The sequence below is a fragment of the Elephantulus edwardii genome, unplaced genomic scaffold (genome assembly GCF_000299155.1).
Source record: "Elephantulus edwardii isolate Elephantulus edwardi_28Jun2011 unplaced genomic scaffold, EleEdw1.0 scaffold00187, whole genome shotgun sequence".
Classification (NCBI taxonomy): Eukaryota; Metazoa; Chordata; class Mammalia; order Macroscelidea; family Macroscelididae; genus Elephantulus; species Elephantulus edwardii.
The window spans coordinates 5,585,267-5,612,423 of NW_006399937.1; positions in this window are offsets into that span (position 1 = coordinate 5,585,267).

The window sequence follows — 27,157 nt, forward strand, 5'->3', positions numbered from 1 at the left end:
TTTCTTCTGTTTCCTTCTTTTTTGCTTCTGCTTTTTTCTCGGTTATATCTGTGGTCAAAATTCTATCTTCTATTTCACTAATTCTGTTTTCCATCTCTTCACCTCTATTTGTATGTCCCTCCATCATGTTGACAGCATCAGAAACCTTAGATATCATATTTTGAACTATAATTTCTTGTTTTTCCAGTGTCTCTAATGCCTCATTTGTTTTCTTTGCGTTGTTTTGGACATTTTCTTAAAGTTCCTCCTGATTTTTTACTGTGGTGTCCTATAATTCTTCAAGTTTGTTTTCCATCCATTGAAAACATTCAATCATCTTTTTTTTTTTTGCATCAGAAAGTTCCATCAGACTTTCTGGCTTCATGAAATCCATTGCTACTGTGTCATTTTTGGGGGGAGATATCTTGTTTTGGGCTTGTGTTGTGAGTGAGGTACCCTGCTTCTTTCGAGACATTGAAGTGGAAGAGTTTTTGTAAACTAAGGTGATAGTTGGTTCTTGGTTTGATGTCACTACTTCTCTATCGAGATGTCCAGTACCTCCCTTTTGCTTAAGTTGGTGGGACCAATGTGGTAGGGCCAAACAGCAGTTTGTAGTCAAAAGAAACTAAATCTTCAATATTGGAAACTTTTTCAAGTGAGGTTGAAAATTGCTATAAAGTTGGTCAATGTGATTTTGTTCTTTTATGTGGTTTTTTGTTTTGTTTTGGTTTTCTTTAAGTCCTGGGCCCCAATGTTCAGAGCTGGTGGTGGGGTCATGGACTGGGGCGGGGGAAGCCAATAGTATCATTCTTAATACAGTATTGAAAATGAAGTTGCCTTGGTTTTGCATTTCAAAACATATACTTATTCAAATATATTAGTCTTATTCTAAAAGTTCTTACGGGGGAAAAAAAACCTAAAAACCAAAAACCAAAACTACAAGAATATGTTTGCTAGCTGTGATAGAAATCTTATCCTATATAAAGGGAAAATAATATACACAAATATTTAGGAAATTTGCCTTTTATTGCTTGAGGAAATCATCCAAACGGAATTGGAGAGAAAGTTTGTTGGATAGGGCACATGCTGTTTGTTGTTGAAAAATGGCTAGATGGATTTTCTTCGAAATGTCTTCTACAACTTTGAGATTCTTTCCCTCTAAATTTTCCCTCCCCTGACAATATCAAACTTCATAAAGATTGTGTTATTGTTTAGCATTGAATCAGAACAGAATCCTCACTTACTCTCCACAGGGTTTTCAAAGGCAATAAATAATGCCAGTATGGATTGCCCATTTTTCTCCCATGAAGCAGCTTGTAGATTTGAACCATGTACCTTTGGGTTGATAGTGCAATTTTTAACATTAATCTACCATGTTATTGTTGTTGTTGTTACGTACTGTCAAATCATAGATGACTCATAATGACCCTATGAACAAAAGACCTGAACACCTTGTATAACTTTCAACATTTCTCCAAGTTCGTAGGGTTTCCAAGAGGCAAACTATTTCGGAACTGGATGCCATTCGTGCTTCTAAGCTTGTTTTAATCAGGGAGCTCCACCAAACACTGTCCACCATGGGTAACCATTATCGCATTTGACACATCAGTGTCACAGCTCCCTGTAAAGATATTACCAGAGAAAAACATAGGGAAACAAAGAGAAGAACCAGTATCGGTTTGGGAAATACAATAAATTAATGTTTGTACTAAGTGCTTTCCATTTGTTAACTCATTTCAATGTTTATAAAAATCCTGGGAAATGTATGCATTTTCTTTTTTGTATAGATGAGAAAGCTGAAGTCCAGAGAGAGACATGAAAGTTTCTGATATTTAATATCTAATCTGAAGTGATATTTGAATTAAAATTCATGTTCATCTGATACCAAGGATTCTGTTCATATGACACTGCTAAATATGACCAAAGGAAGGATGCCAATAACAGTGATTCCAGAACTAGAGAGAGGCTTAACTGGGTTCAACTAAAAATCAGATTTATTTAATTTAAAAAAAAAAAGTAGAGCAAACAGACAACAGAATCGAGCAGACTTTTGTGTTATTAAGTTATTTCAACTGATCATTAGATTCTTCAGGTCATTTAAAATCTCCTATGATTTTAACTCATCAAGGCAAATATCCACCCCCAATCTGTAAACGAGCTCACCCAAAGTGATCACATGTTTTTCCTTCTTACTAATTTGGTCATAGTAAGTTGGACTTCTAATATTTAACTCTAATATTCAACCTTTTCTACCTTCTCTAAAATGTATTCCCCTTGCTGTGCATACAAATACATTTTCAAAGGTTTTGTTTCTCTTTAATCACCAAAGCTAAAAGATCTCAATTTTTCTCTTTCATCTGGCACAGAATTAATTATAAAAAGCTCCATGTTAATATTAATACTGCTTCACTGTAGATCAATAGCTTTCATTATCTTTGAATCAAACATTTCCATTTGATGACAAAAACTTCACAATACAATTCCAAAAATCCAAGCTGATAAATTCAGGTAAAGATTTAAATGGAAGTGTTTTATCTTTTAATCATTCAACCAAGCTCCAGTTCAGCTGCATAATCTGCTTAAACTGCATGAATCCTCACATCCACAGGAATAAAATGAAAGCAAGGTTTATGACATTTTTCTGTCATTTTCACCAGTAATTCTCCTTGATGGATTGCTGGAATGCACAGGACTGGGGGGAATTACTGGTACCAGCTATTTAGGCAAGGCAAAAAAGCTTTAGTACCGTTTCAATAGTGCCCCCTTTCTTCATGGCTTCATGACAGCATGTACAATGGTTTTATATGAATTTGCATATTGCTCTCCCAAATGTAGAGAACAAAAAAAATTTTAAAAATCACATTAGATAGTGTAGTCTGATACACACCTTTCTCCAGCTTTACTAGGAAAACGATTTGATATTATTAGTCCACAGTGGATTTACTTCAACATTTTTTAGCTTAAACTGTGTTGGTGAAAGTCATGGCTATGCTGCAGCTACTGTTCTTTCTGGAAATAAATCTTCAGAATAACAGGGATGGGCTAGATTATGAATGTCTCGGTTTACCTTTTGCTTGTGGGACGTCAAAGGACAGTAGCAGGAGAGGTTCACAAATGTCTTTTCTTGGAGAAACTACTTTTTCGATTCCTTATTTTGTGATATAATAGATTTGCACAGAGTGGGTAAGCAGGTCCTCAGTATAAATTCCTGTAAGGATGGACCGGTCCTTGGACAGTTACATCATGCTTGGGAGGGTGGAGGGACAGCACAGGAGGGGAAGGCCCTCCATGAGGTGGATTGATTCAGTGACTGGGGTAATCAGGATGGGAGTGTCATAGACAGGGTGATTGGCACAGGATAGAGCAGGGTTTAGTGCTGTTGTACATAGGGTTGCTATGAGTCGCAAGCGACTCGATGGCACATAACAACAACGACAACAATGTGAAATTGCACAAGCAAATGATACTTTCACATAAGTCTCTCTCCTAAAAACATGTCAGGTGTTCATGAATTTCATTCCATTCCCACACAGCTGAGAACTTTTACTATTCTGTGAGAAGACAAGAAAGATCTGCTCAGGGATATACACATTCAGTTGTTGTGAGAAAAGAGTCCTCTACAGGAAATGCATTCTTACTATGTTAGGGAGTACATCCTACTTCCATTTATAAAACCATTTTGTAGGTTTAAGTGACAGATTTCCCATTAACCAGTTTGGAAAAAGTCAATCCATCTTTCTGAGTCTTGACTCTCTCATCCATGAAAGGCAGTGATCAGACTAAGTCATCATTTAAGTTCCTTCCAGCTCTAACATTCTGTCTTTAAAAGCAAATTGATGGTCGTCGCTAATACAGTGTAACTTAACTACTCTCTTTAGACAGTAGGAGGCATTGACTTTGACTTACCTTATAACCTTAAACCTTAACTTATTCAAACCGTTATTGCTAACATTTTATTATTGACCAAAGCTATTACTGATGCTCAAAGTCTTTTATTCTAGCTTGAACACTGCTTCTGGTCTGAACTCAGAGGTACAGAGGAGTTATAAAAATAAAATGAATGAAAATAAAAAATAAAATGAATGAAAATTAGAATATTTGAGTTTTAATCTTATGTCTCACTTGAGCTAGACAAAGGAGAAATAAACAACACAACATCTCTGATGGCCTGGTGGCAAGAACTTGAGCTGCACTTCAAAATTCATTTGGTTCAAATCTACTAGCTGTTCCATGAGAGAATGATGGGCAATCTCTCCCATGTGATTAACTCTCTTTGAAAACCCACCGCGAGGCCACCTATGGGTCAGTTCCTACTCAGTAGCACTCAACAACAACAACAAGAACAACAAGATAAGTATATAAAACTGAAAGTCAAAAGCCACCAAATTCATTCAGAGTGACTGAGTAGTAGAGTCAGTATTTAAAACAAGTCAGTATTTGAAACAAGTCAGTATTTGAAATATTTCTAATTTTCACTATCCCTGGGTCTTAAATTAATCTATTGCTATGTATTAGAAAGCTGGACTTTAATTCAATTAAGTTCAATTCCAAGTTAAGTCACCAAGACACATAAGGAAGAAGTAGGATCTCTTTAGAATATATGATTTCTAAGTCTGGAAGGTAGAATTTCAAAGAGGACACAACACTTCAAACGGACACAATATTACTCTCATCCATACTCTATTGGTCAAAGTCAATCAACGATATCGTTCCTGATATATAGCCACATGTTCACTTAAACCTGCTCATTTATGTAATTTATGAGAATTATTTCTGCCGTAAATGCCTTATTAGAAGGAGTCTGGGTTATATAATACACCCTCACAAATTATAAGAGACCAGTGATTTGTCTGTTTGCTTTTTAGCCAAATATACAATCGGATTTGGTTTGATTGTAGTTGAAAAGCTCTTTATTCATTGGATGTCCATTGGTGGTATTAAAGAATTGCTCATGATTCCTATAATGAGAATTTTTTCCTAAAATGAGATATTCTGGCTTCAAAATATCCTATCTTTACGCTTTATTCTCTCATAAACCCTATCAAGTTTTTCTCCTGTATTTTCGTTCTAAAGGCTGTTGAAACCTTGACTGTTGATTTTATTTCTAGCAATAGCAAGCTCCTAATGAGCTTATTTTACATGGGAAGGCATGAATAAAGTCAAGCTTTAAACTTCCCCACTCTTGATTTCACTGCAGGATCCACTTCTTTCATCTAACTGCAAAGACTCCAAAGAAGAGCCCTGGCTTCTGTGGAGACAGTTCACATTAAGAGTTTGCAGAGCTGAGCTTGTTTATCTGCTTCACAAAGGTATTTGTCTTGCAGCAACAAAGGAAAACCACCATATTGAGATCACTCTAATTACTCATCTGTATTTAAGAAATAGCCTTCTAAATGAACTCTTTCCACCCTTCTTTTAATTATGATTTGTTCTCTAACACTTAAGATATTAAATTGCATGTGCCAAATCAAGGTAAAGAAATGACAGCTTTAAAGAGCCTTGAGCCAGAGTTTAAGAAACACATGATGATACATTTTTATCCCAACTTAAAATGTGCTAAGAATTTTGACATTTTTTTCTACTTTCTTCAGGGTTCATGTAAAATATAGCTTTCCCTTACTCCACAAAATTTATCTAATAGAGAAAATAAAGACTTATTTTATGAATTAAAGAACCCATTGAGAGTGATTGCCTTAAATTTAGAATGGTATTTTATTTTAGAGACTGCTGGATGTCTCAAAACCAGCCACCATTGTGAAATTCTAGTAATTATTATTAGTAGTATTAACTTCTAATTACTGATAAGATATAATTGTTATAAAAGATATTCAATTGCATGATATGATTTGCTCTTCTTTGTAGCCATAGCAATCAAATAGCATCATAATTTACATATATACAAGAATTCACATGCATAAAATACATATTTATATCATCATTAGAGATTTGTACTTGTTTTTTATATGTATTGTTGAGTTAGCACCAACTCACAGCTCACCCTCAAGTGAATTTGCGGAGACAATTAACTGCATGGAAGGAGATTGTCCAGCTTCTCCCATGGATCAGCTAGCAGATTCCAACTGTGCCTTTGAGTTGACAGCACAATTCTTTACCACTAGGCCGTCTGAGCTCCTTATTATAAATATGTTGTTGCTAAGTGTTGTCAAACATTATCACTAATAACACAGGCTAGCAAAATCCTGCTGAAGATTATACAGAACAGTACATTGACAGAGAACTACCAGAAATACAAGCTGAGTTTAAAAGAGCTCGTGGCATTTGGACACATTATCCACAATATCAGATGGATCTTGGTGGAAAGTAAAGAGTACCAGAGGAATGTCTATCTATGCTTCATTGACTATGCAAAGGTATTAGACTGTATGGGTCATAACAAATTGTGGCTACCCTTGAGGAGAATGGTAATCCCAGAGCACTTGATTGTGACTGTGTGAAACTTGTACTTGGACCAGGAAGTAGTCCTCAGAACAGAGCAAGGAAACACTGCATAGTTCAAAATCAGTATGGTGTGGATCAGAGATGCACGCTGTCTCCATACCTTTTTAATCTATAAGTAGAACAATTAATTCAGGAAACTGGGCTTTATGATGAGGAATGTAGCATTAGGATTGGAGGGAGCATCATCAACAACCTACATTATGCAGCTGTAACAACTTTGCTTTCTGAAACTGGGAAGGACCCGAATGAAGTATTTTCTGCAGAAGGTCAAGGACTTCTTCAGTATAGATTGTAGCTCAACATCAAGAAGACAAAGATTCTCATCACTGGGCCAATTGGCAGCACAAAGTATATTGTCCTTCTTCAAGGACAGGTCCCTCTTGGAAACATGCCCAAAGTATATGAGATGGAGCTTCAAAATCCTTTCCTCAAAAGAGTGGCCAACCATACTGTTTCTGACGTACTTACCCCCATTATTACAGTTACTGTGTCAGTCCATCTCATCCAGTGACTTCTTCTCCCACTCTATCCTTCCATCCTTCCAAGTATGATGTTCTTCTCTGGGGACTAATCCCTCTTGACAATAAGCCCAAAGTTTTGAGATGGCTTTTCAAAGTCTCTGACTCCAAGGAGAAGCTGGGTTTCACCCTCTTCAGAATAGAACTGTTTGCTCTCTTGGCAGTTCATGGTATGTTCAATAATCTTCTACAGCACCACAACCCAAAGGCATAGATTCTTCTTCTGTCATCCATAGTCACTGCCCTGCTCTCAGATGCATAGTAAGCAATTGAGAAGACCATAATCTGGATCAGACAAACCTTAGTCTCTAGACAGACGTTGTTGCTTGTTAACACTATGGAGAATTCCCTGAGAGTACTTTCCTAAATCAACCCATCTTTTCATTTCCTAACTGCTAGTACCAAGAGTTATGAATGAGGATCAGAGCAAGATGAAAGTGTTAACAACTTCAATTTTCTTCCTTCTATAGTGATGCTGCCAATTTTCCTGGTGCCGAGAATTTTTGTTTGCTTGATGTAGAGATGCAATCCATATTAGAGACACAGTCCTTCACGTTCTGCAGCCAACACTTCAAGCTGTCCTCAATTTTGGCAAGCCAGATTTTGTCATCCGCATAATGCATACTGTGAATAAGCCTTCCTCCAATTCTGATGCCACAATCATCTTTATAAAGTTTGAATGAACTGTTTAGCAAATATATTGGAAAGGTATGGGGAAAGAATATATTCCTAATACTTTTTGATTTTGAACCATGCTATGTTAGACAATAGTTTCATGGTCTAGGTATACATTTCATATGAGCACAATCAAATGTCCTAGAATTTTTGTTCTTCTCAACATTAGCCACAGTATGTCATGATTCACACCATCAAATGTCTTTAAACAGTCAATAAAACATAAATAGGTATCTTGCCACTACTCTGCTTTCAGCCAAGATACATCTGACATTGACAGTGATATCTTTAGTGCCATGACCTCTTCTAAACCCAGCTTGTATTTAAGGCAGTTTTCTGTCTATGTACCATTCTAGTCATGATTGAATTATTTACATGTGATATTAGTGATAATGTTTGCTGATTTCCACACTCTGTTATATCATCTTCTTCGGGAAGGAAAGAAATATAAATTTCTTCCAGTCAATTACCCAGGTAGCTTTTCTCCAGACTTTTTGGCACAACCTGGTGAGAATGTGAGCATGTTCAGGGCTATCTGTTTCTTGAAATGTGTCTAATTGTATTAGGTAGATAGATGTGTGGTATGTGTGTGTGTGTGTGTGTGTGTGTGTGTGTGTATATTACATAGGGTTTCTGTGAGTCATAGGCAACTTGATGACACATCACTACAATAACAACAACAATAAAATGATCAAATAATATAATTAAACTGTTTTTCAAGTTTCTTAAATATATTTGTAAAAAATATTTGACTTTGCTGAAATTGATGGAGAATTAAAAAAATCGCTCTAATTGATCAAACTAGCTTCATTTAATATTTCCATTGAGAAATAACCAGTGCATATTTCTCTAATGATTATAAATTTAATTTTTATGTTGCATTCTTTTGGTATAGGTAATAAAGGTAATGATTTACATATTTGAAGCTAGGTGAAAAATTATTTTTCTGTATACCAAAACCCTCATAGACACTAAAGTAGGACAAACTGTTTCAACAATTCATGTACCTTATTTGGATTTTCTGGATGGTGCAAACAGTTAATAGACTGTCTGTGAACTGAAAAATTGGAGATTCAAATTCACTTAGCGTCTACTTATAAAAAAAGGCCTAACAATCTATTAAAAAAAATAGATCCTGTAAAACCTATGGAACACAGTTCTATTTTGACAAAAATTGCATAGATATTAATTAAAATGGAATCAATCACAACTAACTGGCTTTATATATTTTATAGATCTCAACAGTAACCAACAATTTGTTTGCATTTTTATTTGATTGACTAAGTGATGTAACAAGCAAAGAAACAAAAAAATCAAAACTCCATTTTGTCCAAAATCTTTCTCTAATCTTTATAATTTAATCTTTTAATTTGGGATTAGCATATAGTTATAAGAAAGAAGAAAGAGAGGCCCCCTTATAGTTATTACCCACTATTCCTCAGAATAATATCTTCAGAAACTAAGTTGTTGTTGTTGTTGTTATGTGTCATCAAGTCACCTGTGACTCATAGTGACCCTATATACAACAGCCCTAAACTCTGCTCTGTCCTGTGCCAATCTGACACACCATCCTGATTTCCCCAGTCACTGAAACAATCAACCTCATATAGGGCCTTCCTCTCCTGCGCTGTCCCTCCACCCTCCCAAGCATGATATCCCTCTCCAAGGACCTGTCCCCTCCTTACAACATGTCCAAAGTATGTTAGACGAAGCCTCAGAATCCTTGCCTCCAAGAAGCCACCTGGTTTAATCCTCTCAAGGATGAAGTACCCTCAACACTCAACACTCTTCTCCAGCACCACAGCTCAAAGGCGTCAATTCTCCTTCTATCCTTCCTAGTCATTGTCCAACTCTCTGATGCATAACAAGTGATTGCAAAGACTATGGCTTGTATCAGATGCATTTAGTCTCCAGAGAGACACCATTGCTCTTCAGAACTTTGGAAAGGTCCCTAAGAGCAGATTTTCCCATTGCAATATGTCTTTTAATTTCCTGGCTACTGGTGCCGAGAGTGTTGACTGTGGAGTCAAGCAAACTAAAACTGTGAACAATCTCAATCTCTTCACAATCTGTCCTGATGCTGCCAATTGGTCCAATGATGAGAATCTTTGTCTTTTTGACATTGAGCCTCAATCCATATTGAAGACTGCAGTCCTTGACCCTCTGCAGCAAGTGCTTCAGGTTCTCAATGGTATAATAAATAACCAGGACATTGATGCAGATATATTTAAGATAGAGACTATTTCTTGTACCTCCTTCATTTTAAGGATATTCTTGTCTCTTTTTAATAGCCATACCCAAAGTGGAATCATTGACAGCTTCCATCTTTTCTCCATTACTCATGCCGTTGTCTACTGATCAAGTTCTGAAGATTTTTTTTATGTTCAAGTATAATTCAGATTGAAATCTGTAGTCTTTGATCTTCTTCAAAAATTGCTTTAGTAATTTTTACTTTATGCAAGCAATCTTATGTCATCTGTGTAATGTGTGTTATTGATGCCTTCCTCCAAACCTGATACCATATTTTACTTCATCTAGTCCACCTTCTTGAAATTTTAATTAGCACACAGATTAAATGAGCCTAGAGAGAAAACACAACTCTGAAGCAGATTCTTCCTGATTTTAAACCATTTATTAAAACCATGTTCTGTTTGAATGACTATCTCTTGGCCTATATATATGCTTTACATGAGCATGATTAAGTGTTCAGACACTACTATTTTTCTCAGTGATCCTTTATTATCCACATAGTCCATTGCCTTTATATAGTCAATAAAACCAAATAAACATCTTTCTGGCATTCATAGCTTTCAGCAAAGATGTTTCTGATATCATCAATTCTATTCCTCATTCCTTCTGAATTCAAGTTGAATTATTAGAAGTTTGCTGCTCATGTACTACTCAAGTAATTTTTTTTAAATCTTCATCAAGATTTTACATTAGAGGGATATCTTATTTGATATTTTCCACATTCTCAAGCTGAAATGTTGAAGAAAAATTTAAGCTTCAGATTGCAATACTGAAGAGGCTATGGACAAAATAGTAAATGATGCATGAAACTGCAAAAGAATATCGAATGTATACACAATCACTGTACAAGAAAAAAATTGTCATTTTTGTACCATTTTACAAACCAGAATATGATCAAGAAGCAATAGTACCAAAGGAGAAAGTCTAAACTCCATTGAAGACCTTGACAAAAAAAAGGCTTTAAGAATTGATGGAAATACTAATTGAGGTGTTGCAATAAACGAATGGAGTCCTTGCTGTGCTCACCAGATTCTTTCAAGAAACTGTCCTGACAGATGCCTGACCAAAACACAAGAAAATATCCATATTTGTGTCCATTTAATAAAAAAATTTGACCTAACAGAATGTGAAAATGATCTAGTAATATACTAAGTAGTCATTTCATATTGACATTGATTTCGTTTAACATTATTCATAGACAATTCATTTGAGTGGTTTGCATATTGACTGTTCCTTTTTATTGTTAAGTAGTTCCCCATGTTAAAAATGTAGTTTGTTTAATAATTTACCATCCTCAAAACCATTGCTATGTTTGAGCTCATTGTTGTAACTGGTGTGACAATCTAGCTCTCTAGAGATCTTTCTCTTACTGGTGACCATCCACCAAGTATGATGTCTTCCTCCAGAAATGGAGATTGTATGAAAATATATTAAAACATGTGAAATAATGTCTAACCATTCTCACTTTTAAGGAACATCATGACTTTCTGACTGTATTTCTTCCAAAACAGATTTTTTTCGTTCATCTAACTATTGTCGTTGTTAGATTCTGTTAAATTGAGTATAAGTCACAATCTTTGACACTCACAAGCCCATTGACACAATCATTTTGTCATCGCACCTTGTCCAGCTGCTTCCTGTCTCTCGTTTTCCCCCCAACTTCCCAAGCATAAGATCCTTCTCTAATGAATAACCTTTTCTAGCAACATGCTAAAGTTTCATCAGCTTTGCATCCAAGGAACACTCTGGACATACCTTCTCCAAGATTATCTGTTTGTTCTTTAAGCATTCCATAGCACACCACAGTTTAAAGGAATCGATTCTTCTTCTTCTTTCTTTCTTATTAATTGTCCAGATCTCAGATGCATAGCAAGTGACTGAAAAGGCCATGGCCTGAATCAGGTGCACCTTAGTCCTCGAACTAGTATCATTACTCCAATAATTTGGAGGTCCATGATTACAGGCTTTTCCACGGCAATACATATCTGAATTTCCTGATTGCTTATGTAAAGGAAGTTGACTGTGGATCAAATAAGTCTATGGAATTTTCATTATTCTTTGTCAGCTTCTTAAGTCAAAGATATAATTTATTTTATCTGAGTTATCCATTCCTCAACTTTAACCTGTGTAGAACAATTGAAAAGGTCACATTTTATTTCATAAAATCTCTATAGATTTGTTTAATGTAATTTTATTTAAATATTATTTATTTAAATTTTATTTACAATGCAATTTTATTCTCAATGATATTATATCTCTTGAATGTTACTTTTATGATATGCTGAACAAGCTAAATCTTTCACCATCTTGCTAGTTTTTTTGAACAAACAAAAGTAAAGTAAGTTAAAAACACATAAAACCATTAAGACAAAGAATGATGGACCACACGAACTTCAATCTTCACTGAGACAAAAAGAACTGGATAGTGTCTGCCTTTCACTGCTGATCTTTCTAAAAGAGATCGAATTAATGGATCCTTTTATTGTAGGAGATCAAGGATAGAATGGAAAAATGGGCAAGAAATCTTAAAATAAGAATAATCAGACTTCATGATATAATAGAGACAAGGGACACACCCAATACTTTGAGATACATAGTCAATCTTTGAGCCTGGGATCAAACTCAATCCTTTGGCTAAACTTTTAGCCAAGCAATAGACATGTTTATACTGTAAGCAATAACACCAGAGGGTGTTCTTCTTTGAACAATCAAAATCAGATCATATGCAAAATAGTTTCCCAGAATGAAAACTCAGAAGGCAGGAAGTGATAGGATAGAATGATGAAAGGAAAAAAAAAATAACAGGAAAGGTGTTGGAATCATGTTATTTTAATATGGGTGTTATAATTAATGCCATAAAACAAAATTTATATAACTCCAGTAATAGAAACCCAATAGCTCTCCAAGTTTTCACTCCAAGTACACAGACATAAACACTTAAAAAGAACCAATGGTTCTGAAGGAAAGAAATCCATCTGTGCCTATGGCACTGGTGACATATAAGACCACAGGAACTGACAAAACTCCTATAGAGATGTTTGGACAGTCTGATTCAATAATGGAAGCATTCAATCACTGTTTCAAGAAATTTAAAATGCAGCTATCCGACTAATTAATTGGAAAGATCCTTACTTAAAAAAATTTCAAAGAAACATAATACAGTTGAAGGCAGAATTTATTTGTTAATTCATTAATATAATACATAAGTAAAGTGTTGCTGAAAGCTGAAGTTTATATGGTCCATTATACTCTATGTACTAATTGTTTCATGTGTCTTTTGACTTACTTTTATTTATTCAAACTAGAAAAATGGTGATAATAATTAGATTGTGCAAAATATCATGAAAGTAACATTCAAGAGAGAAAATATCACTAAGAATAAAATGACATTGTATAAAATTTAAGTAAATAAAATGTAAATAAAATTATATTGAGAAAATCTACAGATACCACTTTACAAACTGGAATGTGGCATTTTAAATTGCTCCTTATGCAAGTTAAAGCTGAGGAATGGATGACGTAAGTAAAATCAATGATACTTTTGAATTATGAAGCTGAAAAAGAATGAAAACAAAATATTCCAAAAATAACCTCAAAATTTGTAACAGTATATGCACAGGGGAACTCTAGAAATTCAAGACAAAATCAGAAAGTGTATCTTTGCTGAAAGTAGAGAATAAAAAAAAAGTTTGCCTGCGTTTTATTGCTTAAACAAAATATTTTCAGTTTGTGGACTGTAACAATCTATAGATAATATTGGGAAATTTAGAAATTCTAGATCATTAACTGTATTCATGTGAAATTTGTACATAGATCAAGTGGCAGTGGGTCAAGTGGAAAAAGGGATACTGTCTGATTTAAAACCAGAAAAAATGTGATCCAAGTTATTTTCTTTCATTATATTTGTTAATGAAACAATTAGAGAATCCCGACATCATATAGATGAACATGGCATCAAGATTGGAGGAACTAGATATTACCTAATAACCCTATTTTCTTTCATAAAAGTGATGTGGACTTGACGGATGAATATCAAAGATTACATAAAGATGGATTATACTTCATTATCAAGAAAACACTATTTCAAAATATCTCTTTTAAGTTTTAAAAAACAATGTTATCATCCTGAGGACTGCAGTTGATTCATGTATATGTAAAACCTGGAAAACGAATAAGGAAAACCTAAGAAGAATTGGCAGATTTTAAATGTAATTCAAAGGACTTTTCCTCAGAACAAGCTGAGAGGGAAATTCTTCCTTAATTTAATAACTCTGGAATTTGGACTTAGAGACTCTGATCGCAGCATAAAACACTGGCAGCAGTACGAGGTGTTAGGCATCACATAAGCACAAGAGACTTGAGAAGTAAGCTATCATATCAAGGGCTGGATAGGGGGAGGAAAGTGTTGAACGGGTTCTATGGGAGTGAAAAGGGATGCTGGTGGAGCAGGGAATGTATGGGTCAAGACCATGTGCCAAGGCTGGGAGCAACACCCAATCTATTTGTTGTTTCTATAATTGGGAAATGTCTTTCATCTGCTCCTTTTGATAAAATGCTTGTCTGTCAGATACTGTTCTAAATCTGAGCACTCAAATCAAGACAGACAAGGAAGAAGGATTGGCCATCCACTTCCAAAATAATAGACCTTTGGAAACTTATGTACAATAGAGTACACTTAGGGTAGACTGACAGATATGACAATTGAGGCTGAGCCTTCAACAATGGAAACACAAAGAAGGAAGAACATTTCTAAGTAGTCACTAGAGGCGATATATGATTATTATGTTTAGCACAGGAATCTAAACTTAAGGTTGCATAGAGAAGTGTACCCGGTGCGGGGGGCGGGGAGGATGGAGGAATTGTATACCAATGAAGGATTTTTTTTTTCCTTTTTCTTTTCAAAGAGAGGAGCAAACTGGTGGGGAGGGGTAGACAGGGAGAAAATGCAGCAATGAATGAATGGAAATAAAAAATTTCCGTAAACGTTTATGAAAATTAATAAAAATGAAAACAACAAAATAAGTAGTCACTAGTGATTGGAATATGGAAAAATCAGAAGCATGAATGTAGGAAAATTGGACATTGTTAAGAAAGAAATAGAATGCATATATATTTACATACTAGGTGCTGGTGAAATGAAATAGATTGGCATGGGACATTTTGAATCAGACAATCATATGATCTACTATAGCAGAGATATAAAGGTGAAGAAAAAAGGATTTGCTTTCATAGTTAAAGAAGTCATTTCTAGATCCTTCTGGAATACAATGTTGTGAGAGACTGGATACTATCCATACACACAAGGGAGTCCAATGAATACCACTACCATTGAAATATATGCACCAACAACTAGAACCAAAAAGGAGGAAACAGAAGATTTCTACAAAATTTTGCAGTCAGAAATTGGTCAAACATGCAATTAAGATGCATCAATAATAATGACTGACTGAAATACAAAAGTTGGGAACAGAGCAAAAGGATCAGTATTTGGGGAAAAAATTAACTCTGTGACAGAAATGAGGTTGATTATAGAATGATAGAATTCTTTACAATCAATGATTTATTCATTGCAAATACTTTTCAAAAGAAACACAAATGCAGAATATACTCATAGATTTCACCTGATGATATGCATAGGAATCAGATCGCTTAAATCTGTGTTAAGAATCGCTGGAGAAGATCAATATAAGCTGTGAAAACTAGGGCAGGAGTTGATTGTGGAACAGACCATCAACTACTCATCTGTAAGTTCAAGCTGAAGCTGAAGGAGGTTAAGTCAAATCCACAGGAAACAAAATTTGACCTCGAGTCTATCCCAACTGAGATTAAAAACCATGTCAAGAATAGATATAAAGCCTTAAACACTAATGAGCAAAGGCCAGATGAGTTGTGGGAGGATATCAAGAATATCCTTGATAAAGAATGCAAAAGGTCATTAAAGAGAGAAAGGAGGAAGACCAAGATGGATGTCACATAAAACTCTGAATATTGCATTAGAACACAGAGAAGGGAAAGCAAAGGGGATAAATCAAGATGTTAAGGAGCTGGACAGATGATTCCAAAGGGCAGCACAGGAAGACAAAGAAAAGTATTATACTGAAAGGTGCAAATAGCTGGAGTCAGAAAATCAAAAGGGCCAAACTCATTCAGTATTTCTTCAGCTGTAGGAACTGAAGAACAAATTCAAGCTTTGAACTGCAGTACTTAAAGGTGTATTTGGCAGAATATTAAATGACCCAGGAAACATTTAGAGAAAATAGAAGAAGTATACGGCGTCACTTTACCTAAAGGAATTGGCTGACACAGAAGAATTTAATGAAACAAAGTATGAGCAAGAGCCTGTAGTGACAAAGGAAGAAGTATAAGCTTCTCTGAAAGAACTGGCAAAAACCAGGCCCCAGGAATTGACAGCATACCAATTGACATATTCCAACCAACTTGCTCTGCCTTGGGCATGCTCAGCAAATTCTGGCAAAAAATCTAACTGACAACCACCTGGCCAACTGACTGGAAGAGATCCAGATTTGTTCCCATTCCAAAGTAAGGTGACCTGACAGAGAGCGGAAATTATTGAACCACATAATTAATGTCACGTGCAAGAAGAATTCTACTGAAAATTATCCAAAAACAATGAGAAAAGCACATCAACAAAAAGCTGCCTGATGTGCAGGCTGGGTTTAGAAGAGACAGTGGATCTTGGCTGAAAGCAGAGAGTAATGAAGGAATGTCTATCTGTGTTTCATTGACTATTCATAGTCATAATCATAGATCCACTGTGTGGATCACAACAAACTGTCGCTGAGTCTGAGAAGAATGGAAATCCCAAAACAGTTGATTGTGCTTATGAGAAACCTATACTTGGATCAGAAGGCAGTTGTCAGAACATAGCAAGGAAGCACTGCTTGGTTCAAAATTGAAAAGGGTATATGCCAGGGATGTGTCCTATCTCCACATTTTTTCAACCTGTATGTGGAACAAATCATCCAGGAGGCTAGGCTCTATGAGGGAGACAGTAAGACCAGGATTGAAGAAAGATTGATCAACACCCAGTGTTATGTAGATGAAACAACCTGGCTTGCTGAAAATGAGGAGAGACTGAGGCATTTTCTGTAGAAGGTCAAGGAGCACTGTCTTAAACACGGACTGAAGCTCTGTAACAAGAAAACAAGGAGTCTCATGACTGGGCCAATTGGCAGCATCGTGACAAATCGTGAAGAGATTGAGGTTGTTCATAACTTCTGTTTGATTGGCTCTACAATCAACACTCTTGGTACCAGCAGTCAGGAAATCAAAAGACAAATTGCATTGGAAAAGTCTACTGTCAGGGACCTCTCCACAGTACTGAACAGCAATGATGTCAATCTGGAGACTGAGGTGTACCTGTTCCAGGCCATGGTCTTTGCAATTAATGGTTATGCATTAGAGAGCTGGACAAGGACTAGGGACAATAGAAGGAGAGTTGAACATTGGGTCGCACTCATTGTGTCTGATCTCACTCTTCATGTCCGGTAGCATTCCTCACATCGGATCATGCAGGAGCTTTACTATCACATCGCTGCAAAACATCAAATCCTGTGTGGTGTATCCAGGCCTGGAAGCAGTATCTGCTACAGGTTGCATCCAAGCATGGGAGTACTCACACCCAGGCCATCAACAGAATCACTGACTGCCAGGTCCAGGAGCGGCAATTCCAATGTTGCTTTGATTGCACTCCCACCTGGAGCACTAGACCACTACTCTGTCACCTACAGACCACTGACTCATTGTCTGGGATAATTACCTCACCACCTGGATATCAACCTGGTCCTTCTGTGCTGTCCTGCACCAAGAGCACCAATAGCACAGATATCTTGACTAGCTAGATCATGTGAAATTTCTTAAGCTCAAGTTGAAGAGACTGGGTAGAGATGTGGTTTCTGAAGGGCAACAGTCATCCCCCTTCAGACCAGAGGCCCCAAAGCAGAACACCAATATACAGGTTCTTCACCAAACATTGTCATAACCTGAGACATTATATAGTTGGAACAAGTAATATTTACTAAGAAAAGACTCATGTAATATTGAGAAAGCAGCAGTTTGCCTTGGTCATGATGAAAATACTCAAAATAACCCTTCTCCTAAAAAAGACAGACTCAATGAATACACTCTATAGTGAGAACCAGAAGAAACCTGTTGATGTAGAGTTATCTGAACAGCTACAGAAAAAGATGTAAATGATGGAATAAATAATAGAAGTCATTAAGAGAGCAAATACCCCAGAGACAGCAATCCAGAAGAAATGTATTGATGAGGAGCAACTTGAACAGCTATGGAAGAAAATGTAAAAGATTGAAGAAAGACTTGATAGTGTAGATAAAGAGGATACAGGAACTTTAAAAAAAATCACAAGACAGAGAGGGTACAGAGTACAAGGCACTGGAAATAACAGAAAAGCATGAAAATGTAATCCAGAATATGAAGACCAAAATGGCAGAAGTGTCCAAGATTATAGTAGGATAAAAAGTAAAACTAAGAGATGTAATAGAGAATAAATGAGGCAAAAGACAGGACCCTCACAAGAAACATACTAGAAGAAAAATCAGAAATGACACATAAAGACAACATTAGAATAATGTGGGATAACATCTAAGAAACAAAATACATATGACTGGAATTGCAGAACATTGGAGTGATGTAGAAGCCACTGAGAAAATTGTGGAAGAAGTATTAGAAGAAAATTTCCTACGTATTTTGAAGAACAAAGAAATCCACATTTAAAAAGCACAGCAAACATCAGATAGACTAGACCCCAAAAGAAAAACAAGATATATCATAGTCATATTCTCCATATTAAATGATAAGGAAAGAATACTAAAGGCAGCATGAGAAAAACAAAGAGTCACTTACAAAGGGGGGGGGAAGGTGTGGATGGATATTTAGTTTAAGTTCTGATTTCTCAGCAGAAACCATGTGAGCTAGAGGACAATGCGATGGCATATACAGACATTTGAAAGAAAACAATTGCTAGCCAAGGATCCTATACCAAGCAGAGTTCTCCATCAAATAAAAAGGAGATATTAGATCCTTTGCAGAAAGGAAATAACTTTGCAGAAAGGAAGGAATCTGTGAAAACAAGATGGACACTACAAGAAATTTTAAGAGAAGGCCTTCAGTCAGAGAAACCAAAGAAAAGTAGATGGACCATAATAACCAGAAACAACAGAAAAAGAAAAAAAATAGCAAAATGGCAACACTAAAACCTGGCCTGATAATAATCACACTTAATGTGAATGGACTAAATGGACCAATCAAGAGAAAAAGAGTAACAGAATGGATAAAAATCCAAAGCCCATCCTTATGTTGCCTAAAACCTGGAGAGAAAGAAAAACTCAAAATCTAAGCATAGGGAAAAAGCAACAACAACAACAAACAGACAAATGGCTACCTCATTTTTAAAGCAACCCCATTTTTGGCAAAGCAAAATCCAGGGGGAAAACCTAATCTCTGATAAAATAGATTTCAGAGTGAAAACCACCATAAAAGAGAAGGAACAGCATTACATATTGATTAAAGGCACACAAAATTAAGAAGACATAACCTTAGTCGACATTAATACATTACATGATAGACCTGAAAAATACATAAAGCAACAGTTAACAGAATTTGAGGAAGAAAAAGCACTACAATAGTGGTAAGAGACTTTAACACACCATCATCACCAAAAGATAGGTCAACTCAAAAGCAACTTAACAAAAATGCAGAAGATCTAAACTACACAATCTGCCATCTCAAGTTTGTGTATGATTTCAGTGTACTGTATCCAGCTAAAACTCAGTTCATTTTCTTCTCAATTGCACATGCTATATTCTCCAGAATTAATCACAAAAAAAGAAGAGAAATTGACACAAAGCAAGCCTCAACAAATTAAAAGACATTGAAATAATGTGAAGTATCTTCTCAGACCACAATGCTATAAAAGTAGGAATTAACCACAGGAGGGTAAACTACAAAACCACCCATATAAAAGTGAAATAATTCTTTGCTAGTATATGATTGGATTATAAAAGAAATAAAGAAGGAAATGAAAAAGGTTCTTGAAACAAATTAAAATGAAAATATAATGTACCAAAACCACTGGGATGCAGCTAAGACAGTCCTCGAGGGGCAGTTCATAGCAATAGGTACACACAAAATAAAGGAAAAAAAGAAGAGAAAGAAATGATCTAACTCAACATCTTCATCAGATAGAAAAAGAACAACAATCTAATCCTACATTCTATAGAAGAAAAGAAATTATAAGAACAAGAGCTGATATCAATGAGATAGAAAACAAGTTTAAAAAACCATTTAAATCATCAGTATGACCAGGAGCTATCTATCATCAATTCTACTAAGTATTGAAAGGTTCAATAAAATTGACCAACCACTGGCAAACTTAACAAAAAAAAAAGAGAGAGAGAGAGAGAGAGAGAGAGAGAAGACACAAATAAATCCATTAAGAAATTATGTGGGTGACATTTAAATAGAATCAGAAAAAATTAGGTAATAAGAATACTATGAAAAGCTATGTTGCCTTCAAGTCAAGCACAATTCAAAGCAACCACATGAACCAAAGGCCTGAAGCCCCTCTACAATGATCAACATTTATCAAAATTCATAGTTTCTGGAGGCAAGTTGTTTAAGAAGTGGATGCCACTCCTGCTTCCAAATCTGTCATGGAATGTTATTGATTGAGTCACCTGCAACACATAGAGACCCTATGTACAGCAGCTCTGAACCCTTGCCCGTCCTGAGCCAATCTTACTAATTGTGACAAACCACCCCAGTTACTGTATCAATTCATCTCATCTGGGGTTTTCCTTTCCTGCGCTGTCTGTCCACCCTTCAGAGCATGATGTCGTTCTGCAAAGACCAATCTCTCCTGGCCATGTGCCCAAAGTAAGTAAATCCTAGTAAGTAAGCTTCAAAATCCTAGCCTCTAAGGAGAGACTTGGTTTCACCTCCAAGACAGACAGACCTGTTTGTTTTTCTTGGCAGTCCATAGTATGTTCAAGACTCTTCTCCAGCACAACAACTCAAAGGCATCTATTCTTCTTCTGTCATCCTTAGTCATTGTCCAACTCTCTGAATCATAACAATTGAGAAAACCATGGCCTGGATTAGGAGCACTTTTGTATCTAGACTGATATTGTTGCTCTTTAGCGCTCTGGAGGGGTCCATGACAGCAGATTTTCCCAGTGCAATTCGTCTTTTGATTTCCTGACTGCTAGTGTTAAGAGTGTTGATTGTGGATCCGAGCAAGCTGTAATTGCTAAGAACCTCAAACTCTTCTCCATCATGGGGCTGCCAATTGGCTGAGTGGTGACAATCTTTGTCTTCTTGAGTTTGAGCTTCAATCCATATTGAAGATTACAGTCCTTGACCTTTTGCAGCAAGTGCTTCAGGTCTCCTTCAGTGTTTCAGCAAGCAAGGTTATATCATCTGTATATTGTAGGTTGTTAATGAGTCTCCCTCTAATCTTGATGTCACACCCCTTCTCATAAAGCCTTGCTTCTCAAATGATCTGTTCTGCATACAGATGCAAAATGTTTGGGGACAGGATGCATCCCTGACTCACTCCTTTTTTTATTATAACCATGCAGTGTTTTCTTACTCTGTTCTGAGGACTGCTTCATGGTCCAAGTATAGATTTCATATAAGCATGATGAAGTATTTTGAGAGTCCCATTTTCCTCAAGGTTAACCATAATTTATTATGATCCACGCAGTCAAATGCCTTTGCACAGACAATGAAATACAAGTAGACATTCTTCTGGTACTCTCCTTTCTGCCAAGATCTTGAATAAATTTGAAAATCTAGAGGAAATGGACAAATTCCTTGACACTCATGTTCTATTCAGATTGATACAGACAAATGTAGAACACTTGAACAGACCCATTATAAAAGTGGTAATTGAACAGGATAAAAAAAGACTTTCCCATAAGAAAAGTCCTGGACCAGATGGCATCACAGTTGAATTCTACCAAACATTAAGACATCTATCATCAATTCTACTTAAACTATTTAAAATGAAATGGAAAAAGAGGAACACTTCCAGATTAATTTTTTAGGAAACAAGCATAACCCTAATACAAAAACGAGCAAAAATATTACCGAGAAAGAAAACAAGAAAACTATAGACCAATATCTCTCACTAATATACATGCAAAAGTTCTTAATAAAGTCCTAGCCAATAGGATCCAAAAGCACATGAAAAAAATAATTCATAATGATAAAGTTGTATTCATAATAGCAAGGATGGTTCAACATAAGAAAATCAATCCATGTAGTCCACCACATTAACAAAGCAAATAACAAGAACCATATGATCTTAGTAATTGATGCAGAAAAGACATTTGACAAAATCCAATACCCCTTTCTGATCAAGACACTCTGAAAATTTGGAATTGAAGGGAATTCCCTCAACCTAGAAGGAAATTTCCTCACCCCAATAAAAAGTATATATGCAAAACCAAAAGCAAATATCATTTTTTATGCTGAAAGACTAAAAGCATTTTCCTTGGAGACAGGGACCAGACAAGGATGTTCACTGCCACCATTTCTAGTCAATATTGTATTGAAAGTGCTTGTGAGGTCAATATAATAAGAAGGAAATAAAAGACATCCAGTTTGATATAGAGATGGTTAAACTGTCACTATATGCAGATAATATGATAGTATACACAGAAAACACAAAAAAAAATGTTAGAGCTAATAAACCAATTTAGTAGAGTGGAAACATTTAAGATCAATATCTAAAAATCAGTGGGATTCTTCCACAGTAACAAAGAGAACTCAGAAAAGGAAATAAAGAAAACAATACTATTTATAATATCCAAACACAAATTGAAATACCTGAGACACAAAATACCTATACAAAGAAAACCACAGAACATTTTGGCAAGACACAATAAAAGATCTAATGAAATGGGAAAATGTTCATGGATAGGAAGACTCAATATTGTGTAAAGAACAATCCTACCAAAAGCAAGCTACATGTTCAATGCAATCCTAATATAGACTAAGTTCAGTTTTCAAGAAGACAAGAGGGAAATTGTCAAGTTTATTTGCAAAGGACAGAGATCCCAAATAAGAAAAGCACTTTTGAAAAACAAAAATGAAGTGGGAGGCATAGCTCTCTCTGATCTAAAACCTACTACACAGTGGTGGTGGTCATGGTGGTGTTAGGTGCAGTCGAGTCATAGACGACTAATAGCAACCCTACGAACAAAAGGACTGAGCACTGTTCACAGAGTTTCCAGAGGCAAACCATCTCGAAAGTGGATGCCACTAGTCACCAAAATAGCATGGTACTGGTACAATGATAAGGACAGCAACACCAAGGTGGGAGAAGGGTAGGAGCATAGGGGTGAGGATAGGGTGTGATCTTAGGGTCACACAATTTAATGTGTAGAGGGAGGTGTTGGTAAAGAAAATGGTAAAAATCTAGTGTGATGAACAATGTATGTGAAATTTGTGAGTAAAAAAGTGTAAAGTAAAACTTTTATTTTAAAAAAGGAAAAATAAGAAAGAGAATTGGTGCCTTTGAGAGCTGTTCAGAGCAGTTGTCCATAGGGTCACTATGAGTTGTAAGCAACTCGACGGTACATAACAACAATGAGGGTAAATAATACCGAAAAAAGCATGGACTGTAATAAGAATGAACATATATGTACTGGAAGAAACATAGCCAAAATTTTCCTTAGAGGCAAAGATGTGAAGCTTCTTATGTACATAGAATATGTTCTCTGCAAGAACAAGTACCTAGCAAATGATATTTTTGGCAAACTAGAGAAGAAATGAAAAAGAGAAAGGCTTTCATTGAGATGAATTGACACAATAGCTAGTAAAATCCATTTAAGAATAGCAAAGATTTAAAGGATAGTACAGAATTGTCAGTGTTATGCTTTACATAGGGCTGCTATGGTAAAAAAAACCCCAAAAAACAAAAAAAAACATCTTTCTGGTACCTAGTGACAAGAAAAACAATGCAACATATTTGACTTTTTTTTTTCATTTTAATTATGTACAGTGCATGCTTGTTCTTTTGAATCAGTAGGAATATGTTGTTGTTGTTGTTATGTGCCATCGAGTCGCCTGCGACTCATAGCGACCCTATGTACAACAGCCCTAAACTCCGCTCTGTCCTGTGCCAATCACACTGTCTCTGACACTCCCATCCCAATTATCCCAGTCACTGAATCAATCCACCTCATAGAGGGCCTTCCTCTCCTGCGCTGTCCCTCCACCCTCCCAAGCATGATGTCCCTCTCCAAGGACCGGTCTTTCCTCACAACATGTCCAAAGTAAGTTAGACGGAGCCTCAGAATCCTTGCCTCCAAGGAGCCACCTGGTTTAACCCTCTCCAGGACAAATCTATTTGTTTTCCTAGCAGTCCATGGCATTCTCAGTACTCTTCTCCAGCACCACAGCTCAAAGGCATCAGTTCTCCTTCTATCCTCCTTGGTCATTGTCCCACTCTCTGATGCATAACAGGTGATTGCGAAGACTATGGCCTGTATCAGACGCACCTTAGTCTCCAGAGAGACACCACTGCTCTTCAGCACTTTGGAGAGGTCCCTAACAGCAGACTTTCCCATGGCAATGTGCCTTTTAATTTCCTGACTGCTGGTGCCAAGACTGTTGACTATGGAGCCAAGCAAACTAAAGCTGTGTACTATCTCAATCTCTTCACCATCCATCCTGATGCTGCCGATTGGTCCAGTGGTGAGAATCTTTGTCTTCTTGACATTGAGCCTCAATCCATATTGCAGGCTGCAGTCCTTGACACTCTGCAGCAGGTGCTTCAGGTCCTCCTCAGTTTCAGCAAGCAGGGTTGTGTCATCCGCATAACGCAGATTGTTGATAAACCGTCCACCAATCCTGACCCCACATTTCTCCTCATAGAGCCCAGCCTCCCGGATAATCTGTTCTGCATATAGGTTGAAGAGGTATGGAGATAGGATGCATCCCTGGCATACGCCCTTCCCAATTTTGAACCATGCAGTGTTCCCTTGCTCTGTTCTGACGACTGCCTCCTGGTCCAAGTATAAGTTTCGCATTAGAACGATCAAGTGTTCTGGGATTCCCATTCTTCTCAGAGTCAGCCACAGTTTGTTATGATCTACACAGTCAAATGCCTTTGCATAGTCAATGAAGCACAGATAGACATTCCTCTGGTATTCCCTGCTTTCAGCCAAGATCCATCTAACATCAGCTACAATATCTCTAGTACCACGACCCCTTCTGAAACCAGCCTGGACTTCTGGTAGTTCTCTGTTGATGTGCTGTTCCAGTCGTTTTTGGATGATTTTCAGTAAAATCTTGCTTGCATGTGAAATCAGTGAAATTGTTCTGTAGTTTCCACATTCGGTTGGGTCGCCTTTCTTTGGGATAGGAACAAACAGTTGGACAGTATTTTGTTCTCCAGATTTCTTGGCACAACTTGGTGAGCACGTCCAGGGCAGCATCTGTTAACTGAAATATATCAATTGGTATACCATCTATTCCTGGAGCCTTATATACAATTTGTAAAATTTTCACACATTAATGTTTATATTTATCTTTCAATAACTCATCCTCTAGAGGTTCTTCAGTTCTAAATTCTTTAGCTGGTCTGCCTTCATTTAACCTTTAAAGTTTTGTTTTTTAATGATTGGTTTATGTATAATGTCTACATTTTATATTCACATTGTTATTTTTGTTATGTGCTGTCGAGTTGTCTGTGACTCATAGTAACCCTAGATACAACAGCCCTAAATCCTGTTCTATCCTGTGCCAATCGTATTGTCTCTGACACACCTACCCCTATTTTATATAAATAAAAAGAACAGGAAAAAGTATATTTACTGTATATTTGGTAAAGCAGAAGTTCTATCTTAGGCTTTTATACAGTATATAATTTAAACCTTTGAAAACTTTGTATTTTAAATTTTTATATTTTTTCCACCATTAGTTTCTTTTTTGAAGTTAAATATTTCGACATTTTCTAAGAACTGTTACTAATAGCCATGACAACCACTTTTACAGCTTTCTATTATTGTCTCTGTATCCAAAAAGGTAATATTGTTGCTTCATTGAGAAAAGGCTTCAGACAAAAAGCAACAAAGATAACTATTTTTATTTATTCATCTAAGTAGATAAACTTGTGTCATGTAACATAGGGTGTCTTTGTTTAATTTTTGTTAAATTAGATCTATAGAAATGAAAAGGTCATTATTATTTGAATTCAATAAATGTCATCAAAGCTCAAGTGAAGCCACACTTGTGACAAGATATTAAGGGCTTTTACGTGCTCAACAGCTTTACTTTCAATAAACAATTTCTTCTAAGTATTGACATAATATGTGTGGTTAAGACAATGAATCTCAGTGGTTCTTTGAGGCTTTTTGGTTTTACATGACAGGTGTATCCCTTATGGTTAAAAGTTTTTATTCACATATTATTTCAGTTAGAAAGACACAGCTTCATTTACCTCTGAAATTGTGACCATACCTCTTTAAGTAAATGGCAGTATACCTGGGTTACATGAAGTCTCGGTGCTGAGAGATAATTCCTTCACATAGACTGAATTTTGCTAAAAAATGTGAAGAATGATATTTTCATTTTTATGTTACTAAAAGCACATGGTGGCACAAATCAACAAACTCTATTTAGTCTTCTCTATAAGTACAATGGCTGCTCTTCCTTAAAAAATATCAGTTGTTGAACTACTATATATACATTTAACTCTTCTTCTTGTTATGTGCCATCGATTTGCCTGCGACTCATAGCGACCCTCTGTACAATAGCCCTAAATCTTGCTCTCTCCTGTGCCAATCTCTGACACACCTACCCCCCTTCCCCCAGTCACTAAATCAATCCATCTCATCAAGAGTCCTGCACTGTCCCTCCACCCTCTCAAGCATATGTTTGTCTTGGATATGATGAAACCAAATTTCTTGTATGAAAGGATTTTGAAGCTTTGTCTTACATACTTCCAGTGTGGGGCCAAGAGTGGACAGTTCTTGGAGAAGGAATTCATGCTTGGAAGGATAGAGGGACAGCATAGAAGAAGACTCTGGATGAGATGGATTTACACAATAGCTGAGGTAATGGGGTTAGATGGGTCAGATTCAGTGAGACTGGCTCAGTATAGGACAGGATTAAGAGATACCATACATAGGGGTCACTATGAGTTGCAGATGACTCAATGGCTTATAACAACAATGACAACATTCTTTACTTTTTTTTTAAAGCCAAACTTCTTTTTTCATTAG